A 10726-nucleotide genomic window follows, 5' to 3' on the forward strand; every position below is an offset into this window, starting at 1 on the left:
ATAATTAAAATAGAGCGAACATTGTCTGTTAAGGCGTATGTAAAAGGAAACCAGATAACATTTATAATAGAAGTTCCCCTTACAGATAATAATACGTATAACTATTATAAAATTTATTCATTGCCTATTTTTGATCAAATTAAAAACAAAACTTTCACTATTATTCCCGAATATCCCTTCCTTATGGTGAAAGGTTCGAAGTACTTGCCGGTCGCGTCTCCGTGTCAACATGTGTTCGGCGATAATCAGTACATATGCACTGAACATAATTTTATCCCTTACTCAACGATAACGTGTATGGAACAATTGATGCAGTTTCACAATGACTTAACTCAATGTCATAGACGAGTAGTTCATATCGAAGAAGTTAAAGCACAACGTCTTTCTTCTGCCCGTTGGATAATATATTCACGAAATAAGGAAGTAATGTCTTACAAATGTGGAAACGATATAACAAAAACATCTATGATGGGAACTTATCTCGTTCAAATAGATCCTGGCTGCGAGATTCTACTTAATGATCTTCATTTATATTATCTTCAACACACATTGGAAAAATTTGAATACAAGGTGACACCTATTATTAATTTACCTCAGCCAAAGAAGGAAATCCCTATTCCTGTCGATCCGATTGATATTAAGGGAATTAATTTGGATGACATAAGGTATTTATCTGCGGCCTTAAAAATGAAAAGTTCTGGTGAAAGTGAAAGTGAAATTAAATCAATAATAAAAGTTAACATTGTCAGTGTAGGAACTCTAATTTTATATCTTATATTAATTACTATTTGTTTAATTTTAGTTATAAAAAGTGTTAAGAATAAAATTTTTAGCAAGGGTCGAAACCTTCTGAAGTCAAATTCTTCCGACGGTTTCGAACTTAAGGGGGGAAGAGTTATGTTGGACCAAAGCATGAGAACAATAGAAGTAAATGCTTAATCAGCGGAATAGGAATAACAAATGATTTCTCACGTTGTCTCATGCTTTGGGATCATATGTCTTGAGAAAGTTTTATTAGAATTAAATCGGCGATTAATCCAGAGCATGTAATTCTGTTCGGACGTGTCCACTGTAATTTTAATTAATTTTTAATTAAATAGTTTTAGTTTAATTAATGTAATATTTTTTTTAAAAAGCCCTTTCGCGCTCCCGTAAACTTGTCTACATACAAACATTACGCACAATTGTTGTAAGAACTCTCTTTCTAAATAAATGTTGTAAATAGTATAACTTTACTTTTATTCGATGATGTATTTAAATTGATGTATTTATAGGAAGTTGTACAAATACTGTTTGGTAAAGTTTCACATGATTTATCTTCGAAGTAGACGTGAAATTTTAGACCCAACATTCATGCAAACGTTATAAATTATAAAGTAAATTTTTTTGAAATAACATAGTGAATACTCAAACCGGCTCCCACTAGGACTCACTGAATAATATATTTACATGGTCACAAGATAATATGTGACATTGCTTGCGTAAAGTCTCACATTGGTAAAGACTCACATTGGTAAAGATGCTCCTTTACTACGGTTGTGTATTAAATACAATAACATTCGTAAATCGATTTCCGGCATTGACCTTTGTTTTAGGACACAACTTGTTTAATTATTTTTATATTTAAACTACGAAAAAAATAGACGAGTTCCTCAAGTCAACGCGTATAATTTTTTTTTTTTTTTATTATGACAACGCATTACTTTTTAAGGAGTAGTCCAACTATGATAATTCTTTTTTTATCGAATTCCTACTCTAAAGGTCGGCAAAATGGGGATGGTGTTTATGAAATTGATGAATTATGGTATATTGAATTGTGCATTTTTTTGTCATTATTAGATTCTTCTAGATATCTTTGTCTTAATAGAGTAGCACGCCTACCCATGTTGGCATAAGAAGCCTGTTTTTTAAGGTATTTATTAACCGACTTCCAAAAACGGGGGAGGTTCTCAATTCGACTGTATTTTGTTATAGTAATATTGTGTATTGTAAATAGGTGAAGTAAGGTAAGCAGCTATTTCATGATTATTTAAGCCGCGCGTCACGCTTAATAATGAATTATTTTCATTGTTTTTGGCTTTATACTACTAATTATATAAGATTTTTAAAATCTAAAATTATCTTTAAAATTAACTTGCTAATAGATTTCCATAATAGAGTGATAGGATTTCTTAATGAATCAAATAAAAGTCAGAAAGTATTATTGACATGGTTTATTAATAAATAGGAATATAGATTACGATAAAAAAATCGATACTGAACAATTACTACTTCTTAGTTGGTTTAGGAGGAGATATTCTAAATGGGGGTTGTACGTAGCTTATTTGGGTGACTTTGGAGTTGTTGTGACCGGTCGTTTGGCTGTATGCGGTTACTTGGCTATATTTAATTTTTGTGTCCATGTTTGACCCTTTCGCGCTATCACGTTGCATATTTTATATTAATTGCAATTAAATTCTTGTGGGTGACGAGCCAACGTTGTTCCTGAAAAATATGAAATATGAGAATAAATATCACAGCACAAGATAAAGTGAATATTATGGTACATTTATAATGCAAGGAGTAACTCAGGCTACTTTAATTTAAAAACTATTTTTATTTTATAATTCTGCGTTCCGGACTATAATTTTTGTTAAATTCCACACGGACGAAGTCGCGGGCACAGCTAGTGCAATTTACTTTTGCATATCTTCTAAACATTAGCTTATAGCATTATAACTGCAATGGATATATACTCAGAAGAGGTAGCAGATCAAGTTTCAACTTTACTACTTAAGAGAGAAAATCTCTGTCAAGCAGTAGGACTTTAGTTACTGTAATATTGCATACAGAAAAAAATCTTAAAAAGATTTTACATACTATCCTAAGCTCTTTTACTGCAGACTATGATTCATCTGGCGCAAAATGATTGTAATACACAAACTACAATTATAGTTACACGAGAAATATGTAGAACGGCTTACCAATTTACCGCGACAATCAGGATCGCATTGAAGAGTTGACTTTAATCAAAATCAAAATGTTATGGTTGAGTGTGACTATTTGTCCTTTCTGTTCAACAGAAGAGTTCCTTTTGATGCATAAAACAAAAAGCTACGACTATTTATAGTTAAGATATGAATATAAGCGCTATTCATTCTATCTTCTCAAATACTTAACTAATGACTAGCTTAATTATTGACTTAATGTTCTATTATTATGATAATAATCGCAGTTACTTATATTATCGTTAGTTTATGATAGTTTTTCATGCAAACGATTATAAAAAAAGTCGTTAAGTAATTATTTTTTCATCTATTTAACGTATCTATTAACAAAAGACTACTAAAATTAATTATTAACCATAGTAAATTGACCAATAACACTTTACATGTAATTTCATTATTCATATGTCATTATTGCTGCGGAGATGTTGGATGAGTTAGGTCGAATGCTGGCCGGCCTTAGGAAGTCCTCCTGACTTGTCGGCATCTGTATGAACTTGGAAAAAACGAATATTTATTAAACGTAACGAATGTTTATGTTTAACAACCGAGTCATATCGAGGCCGATACTTGTTCAGGATTATATTTTTATATTTTACCTAGGCCATACTATCCAACTAAGCCGCAACAACTTCAAGAAGGAGGCTGATAGGAGGATTCGGTCGGGCTGGGCGGCGTTCGTCGAGTCTTCACTTCGAAGATTCCGCAATGCTTGAAGACAAAAGTCTTCGAGCAACGCGTCCTGCTTGTGTTAACATACGGAGCCGAGACGAGACTTTATATGACTAATTATATAAGATTTTTTAAACTAAAATTATCTTTAAAATTAACGTGTTAATAGATTATCATAATAGAGTCGATACGGTTTTTAATGAATCGAGTAAAAGACAGAAAATATTATTGACATTATTAATTAACTAATAAAAATACATACATCACAAGAAACTATACATTATGAAAAAAAAAAACGACACTGTCTCACATGCATCGCGACTTGTTAGTTGGTTTAGGGTTACTCGGAGATATTCTGAATGGTGGTTGTACGTAACTTATTTGGGTGAAATTGGGCTTGTTGTGTCTGGTCTTTTGGCTGTAAGCGGTCACTTGGTTACATTTAACCGCTGGAGTGCACGTGGTGGACTTATTCATGTTGTCTGCTTTGCGATATTACCATATTTTCCTTTAACTTCGACCTTATCCTTGTGGACGAGGAGTCAATTTTGTTCCTGAAAAATGTTAAATATGAGAATAAATAACATAGCCCAAGATAAACTGATTACTATAGTACATTTAAAATTATTTTTTTAAATCTAACTTAAAATGTCACTTTTAAGTAGGCATACGCGAAAGTCTAGTGCTTTGAAAAAATCTAAATCAAAATCTGAAGATTTCGAATATACTGCACAAGATTTGCCATCTTTGCGTCGAAAGCGGACAATTGCTATTAAACGTTTAAATAAAGCTTTAGAAATCGGTCAATTAGCTAAGAGTGATCCCTCTCAACGCGACTTATTTTTATCTTATCATCATGATATTAAGAACATAACGGCGGCTTTTGAAGACGCACATTTCGGTATCTTAGAGATTTTAGATGATGCTTCTGACTCGGATGCTTGTTTACAGGAGCAGTTTGATGACACGTATTACGAAATTGAATCTATTTATCGCGGTTTAATTCGAAGTGAAGATGCAAAGCAATCGAAAAGCGTTTCATCATCGTTAAATGTTCGAAACTGGGATCCGCTAAAGTTAATGATTGAATGTGAGACCATCGGCATGAATTTAGTTCAGCTATTGGTTGATCGCTACAAATTTTTGGAATTACGTGCATATTTAATTTGAAATATATTTTATTTTGTGTGTCTACGCAACACGTGACGTCTCCACTAATAGAAGCAGAAGCTTCCCCGAGTCCGCAAACACTTGCCGAAGTTCGATTAGGTACTAATTGCAAACGTCTAACTGCCGACTCTGTTATAAAGTTACTTTGGCTACCAGTATCGAAAAGCGCTCGAAAAGATTGCATATTTCCATCAGCATCCTGAACCTGCACAATCAAATCAAATCTTGTGCAGTATATTCGAAATCTTCAGATTTTGATTTAGATTTTTTCAAAGCACTAGACTTTCGCGTATGCCTACTTAAAAGTGACATTTTAAGTTAGATTTAGTAACAGAGTACAAACAAAAAAAAAACAAAAAAAAAATTAAAAAGAAAAAATTAAAAATTATATTTATTCACTGTGTTACCACCCTAATGCCTCGGAATATTGTTTACAAAAAGTACGATGCCTACGATCGATGCAGATGCGCTTCGATTGACAAGTATTTGAATAAAATATAAAAACATAAACGATGATAATTATACAATCTTTTTCTAAAGTATTTCGTTTAAACGGTTAAATATAATAAGTGAACCTTTGTGACTGAAATCTGACTGTGTGATGAAAGTTGACCTGAAGTGAACAAATTAGTCGTAGTTTGAATTTTGAAGTTTTAATATTGTTTCGTATTATTTTGTTAAAAGTGAATACCTATTTACTTTACGGCTTAGTTGGATAAACAATTAAATAGTTTCACCTAACCGGCACCATGAGTTGGCGAGTTACCGGTGGGAAAAATATAACTACCCGATATTGAAAAAAATAAAAATAAAAATTCGATTTCGTGAATTATGAAACTATATTTCAATATGTTTTGCAAATATAGTACGATATTTAACGCTTAATGACATATGAAATGATGTACAAATATGAATAGTTTGAACTTGTAATGCCTAAAAGAATTAATGTAAGCCGATAGGTAAATTAAGCACCGATAAAAATTGATGATTGCTTAATTTGATCTTACAGTAATTCAAGACAAAACTAAAACGATGATTTTACGATATAAATCCCGATAAATTAACTAGTTAGCCCGTAAGTACTGACACTGAACGTTTCTTTGGATTAGTATATTCCGATTAAATGATAACTCTGCAACCAACAACGAATCATATAGAATGATTACGATTTACAAAGTACCTATTTTAACCAGAAATACCACAGCTATTGTATGTCGGTACAGCACATGAGGTTAGTGGAAACCATCCCGGGTTTCGGCACCAGAGAAATGTAGCAAACGCACCTCCACAAAGAAAACCGATAGGTGGCTTCTTACTACACTTTGGTCAGACCAGGAATAATCTGCCGATGTAATCGATGTTCAGAACGTTAATAGGCACGCAGCAACAAAATACAATGCACCCACGTACCTTAGAAAATCGATGATGACTTCCACTATCGTTAGGGCACACCAGCTGGTTGGATTCTGCACATCATTTCAAAGTCTTAGAGCAATTGCTAAGAGTTTATCGTATCACGAGTGGAGTTTGACGATAACACATGCGCATAGAAGCTCGCGTGGCGGTCGTGTTCCGAATAGACGACGTGCGTTCGCGGCGCGATCATGTGTGCCACACCTAGTTGCTACTACCCTCAAGTTTTTATCAAAAAATCTCAACTCGCGGGCAGTGAGCGCATAACAGCTTTTCAAGGCTGCGTTTTGTTGCTGCATAAATCTACATACGCAGAACATCGATTACAACGGTAAAATCATGAAAAATGTACGATGACGGAACAATCGGTTAGTTGTTTTTATTTGGAATAAATTTTTCCTCTCTAAGAACTAAATATCGTCGCTCTCAGTTAACCAGGACATAATTTATTGTCCGACATGTATGGTCACGTGTAAATTAATTCAAACAGTCTTTAAGTCTAAAATAATATTCATTTACACTGGCAGGTAATATAGTTGTAAAATAAAACATTATATAAAGATGTAAAATAAAAAAATAAAAAGCTTTTCTTTAACACCGTCTGACTGGGTTTAAAAATGCATAAGACACACAGTGCAGCAAAGGGGTCTTTAACGATACGGTAGAAAACTTGCAAAAACAGTAAAAATACCAAAGTAGAAAGAAGTCTCATCACAGCAAAATCCGAAACCAAACTGCTAATAGTTCAGAGGGGTTCCAAGAAAGGACCTTTATTCAATTTTACCTGGGAATACGTATACCAATCTATACAAGAGTCATAAAATTTCTAAAGTAACTGTTCTTGATTTTTATTATGTATTGTAAATGCTTTACGCATTTAGACGACGCAAGTGTTCTTAACGCCGTTACCTGCTGATTAGTATTGGTAAGAATAGTTTAAAAAAAACGGATATAGCTGGTATATTCCGTAAAAGATAACCGAGACGGTAGTTAAACAAATATTTTTTTGATAATAATTTCCTGTAAAAAATTTTTGCGAAGAGGGTTTAAACAAAACCCACAGTTATTACATTATCACATCTTCATTGTTGTTCGTGTAGTACGCGTCAACTTCACAGCTACAGCCGCCACATCGGAATTACAGCATTAATGACCGATACCTCGATCGATACCTCGGGGCTCAAAGGGCGTAAGCACCAAAACTCGAATTTACAGGAGAGCCAAAAAACTAAAAAAAAAAAATATTTTCGACATAACTTTCTCGATTATTGTCCTAAATAAACCATTCTAGGACCAAAAGTATTATTATTTTTTTTTGATGCAGAACTTTGTATAATTATATTTCAAATAAATTTAAAAGTAACAAAAATGGCTTGTCGATACGCCTCGGAAAATCGAATGATTGGGGCGTTTACGCCCGAAAAATCAATGGATATGTGATTAGTGATGGTTGTAACCCTATATAAGTGTATAATCTATGGTTGTAACGGTCAATTTTCTCACTATTTCTATCAGTTTGTAGACAGCTGCTTTGTTTTCTTCATTTAGGTAATCGATTAAAGTGCAATTTTTATGAACTTTATTAACTTTTGTATATAATTATGTACTTTATTAACCTTTTTATAGATTTTATTACCATTTATCGACTCAGATAACTAATTAATTATACAAATACCTAATTATTGATTTTATCTATACTTAATAGCCTAACCTATCTAAAACCTATTCCAAAACTCATTTATTATAAAAAAAATGATAAATAACATTCAATTGTTATTGAAAATATTGTTTATTAAACAAAGTAAGAAAAAGACTCTTATTTTTATATAATTTCAGTTGTAACGAAACATCTTATTAACGTAAAGCAGAATGAACGATTGAAACTAAATTGTACTGAAATGGCAAGTACTTAGGTATCGCTACAAAATTTTGCGCTAATGTCTAATCTTCTGTTTAAAACGTATAGAAAATACAAGGAACTCTTGAGATCAATTATATATTATTTATGAAGTCTTTTGGTAAAAGTTATTAGGTAATCTTAAGTATTCCTACCTACTAAAACAGCAGACTCATTAAAATTTGACCATCCTTGAATAACGAATGTTTGACAAACATATTTATTATAAACAAATAATCTGTGAGGCTAATAAAACAACTGCTACTATTAAAAATCTATCTTACAATGAGAAAAATAAGTGCGTAAACTAAATAAATTTCTGAATAGGATTCAGGGACAATGATAAATTCAATAATTTTTGCGTCACCTGCGTTACATATTATTTAAACGATTTTAGTCAATAATAGACTGTGGAACCATCAACATTACACATACATTTAATAAAATGATCAAAACTTAGGTACCTGCACTTACAAAACTAGAAATATTAAATTTGGTTAAAAATATTATCACACTATAACGTTTAACTTAAACATTGATGACCCTTAATCAAGAAATCACAATCACAAGCAAAGCTCTCGCAATCACATAATATATAGGTAGATATGGTTGACCAATTAAAGGATAATTGTTAGACGTATGTGTCATTTTATTTTAGAGTACATAAATGTTTAAGGGTGTATCTGGTAAGTTGATTCTTTAGAAATGGTTATGTTCGGGCTTAAGCACCACGTAAGAATTGTTGTATCATCTACGGTGTCGTTTACTCCCATCACGTTTATGATTATTAACAATGATTGCTGTTACGACACAAAAACTGAAAAAATATGTTTTATTTTCTACAAAAAATAGGGTCGTAAACGTCACTTTTTGGCAAATAGGAAGACTTTAAATATACAGATCGATAGAGGAGAAAAAAATAAGTAGGGATGCATTAAAAAATCAATTTCGCCAAAATGGCGGTTACGCCCTTTGAGCCCCGAGGTATCGATATTAATAATGAACTTGCGTATAAAGTGTTATTGGTCAATTTATTATGGTTGACAATTGATTTTAATAGTATTTTGTTAATAGACACATTAAATAGATGAAAAAAATAATTACTTAACGACTTTTCTTATAATCGTTTGCATGGAAAACATTTGTAACTGCGATCATTATCGTAATAATAAAACATAAACTCAATAATTAAACTACTCATCAGTTAAGTATTTGAGAAAATAGAACGAATACCGCTTATATTCATAACTTACCTATAAATAGTCGTAGCTTTTTGTTTTATGCATCAAAAGGAACTCTGCTGTCGAACAGAAAAGACAAATAGTCACACTCAACCATAACATTTTGATTTTGATTAAAGTCAACTCTTCAATGCGATCCTGATTGTCGCGGTAAATTGGTAAGTTGTTCTACATATTTCTCGTGTAACTATAATTATAGTTTGTGTATTACAATCATTTTGCGCCAGATGAATCATAGTCTGCAGTAAAAGAGCTTAGGATAGTATGTAAAAACTTTTTAAGATTTTTTTTTTCTGTATGCAATATTACAGTAACTAAAGTCCTACTGCTTGACAGAGATTTTCTCTCTTAAGTAGTAAAGTTGAAACTGGATCTGCTACCTCTTCTGAGTATATATCCATTGCAGTTATAATGCAATAAGCTAATGTTTAGAAGATATGCAAAAGTAAATTGCACTAGCTGTGCCCACGACTTCGTCCGCGTGGAATTTAACAAAAATTATAGTCCGGAACGCAGAATTATAAAATAAAAATAGTTTTTAAATTAAAGTAGCCTGAGTTACTCCTTGCATTATAAACGTACCATAACATTCACTTTATCTTGTGCTGTGATATTTATTCTCATATTCCATATTTTTCAGGAACAACGTTGGCTCGTCACCCACAAGAATTAAATTGAAATTAATATAAAATATGCAACGTGATAGCGCGAAAGGGTCAAACATGGACACGAAAATTAAATATAACCAAGTAGCCGCATACAGCCAAACGACCGGTCACAACAACTCCAAAGTCACACAAATAAGCTACGTGCAACCCCCATTTAGAATATCTCCTCCTAAACCAACTAAGAAGTAGTAATTGTTCAGAATCGATTTTTTTTATCGTAATGTATATTTCTAACAAATAAACCATGTCAATAATACTTTCTGACTTTTACTTGATTCATTAAGAAATCCTATCACTCTATTATGGAAATCTATTAGCAAGTTAATTTTAAAGATAATTTTAGGTTTCAAAATTCTTATATAATTAGTAATATAAAGCCAAAAAACTTTTAATTCATTATTAAGCGTGACGCGCGGCCTAAATAATCATGAAATAGCTGCCTACCTTACTTCAGCTATTAAATGTTACATAATACTACTTTAACTATTATTTGTTGAATAATATAAATACCTTAAACCCTACAATATTAATTATTAACTATGTACATTAACGGATGTGGTGATTATATTTTTAGAGGTGAATGAACAAAATGAACGATAAATAAATTATAGTTTAAAGAAACTAAAAAACCACGCTTTTGTAGCTAATCGAAGTAAAAAGTAGAAAATATTTTTTAAGTAC

At 32.0% G+C, this 10726-nt stretch overlaps 2 long non-coding RNA genes across 2 annotated transcripts; one reads left to right on the plus strand and one right to left on the minus strand.

Moving 5' to 3' along the window:
* Positions 1-2198: 2198 nt before the first annotated feature.
* Positions 2199-3091, minus strand: LOC123656482. Its single transcript, XR_006743555.1, has 2 exons — positions 2964-3091; positions 2199-2484 (listed from the first exon to the last, which is right to left on the minus strand). It is a non-coding gene; the product is annotated as an uncharacterized LOC123656482 (long non-coding RNA).
* Positions 3092-9426: 6335 nt separating this feature from the next.
* Positions 9427-10301, plus strand: LOC123656480. The gene is made up of 2 exons (XR_006743553.1): positions 9427-9535; positions 10018-10301. It is a non-coding gene; the product is annotated as an uncharacterized LOC123656480 (long non-coding RNA).
* Positions 10302-10726: the final 425 nt, after the last annotated feature.

This window comes from Melitaea cinxia, chromosome 9 (genome assembly GCF_905220565.1).
Source record: "Melitaea cinxia chromosome 9, ilMelCinx1.1, whole genome shotgun sequence".
Taxonomy (NCBI): domain Eukaryota; kingdom Metazoa; phylum Arthropoda; class Insecta; order Lepidoptera; family Nymphalidae; genus Melitaea; species Melitaea cinxia.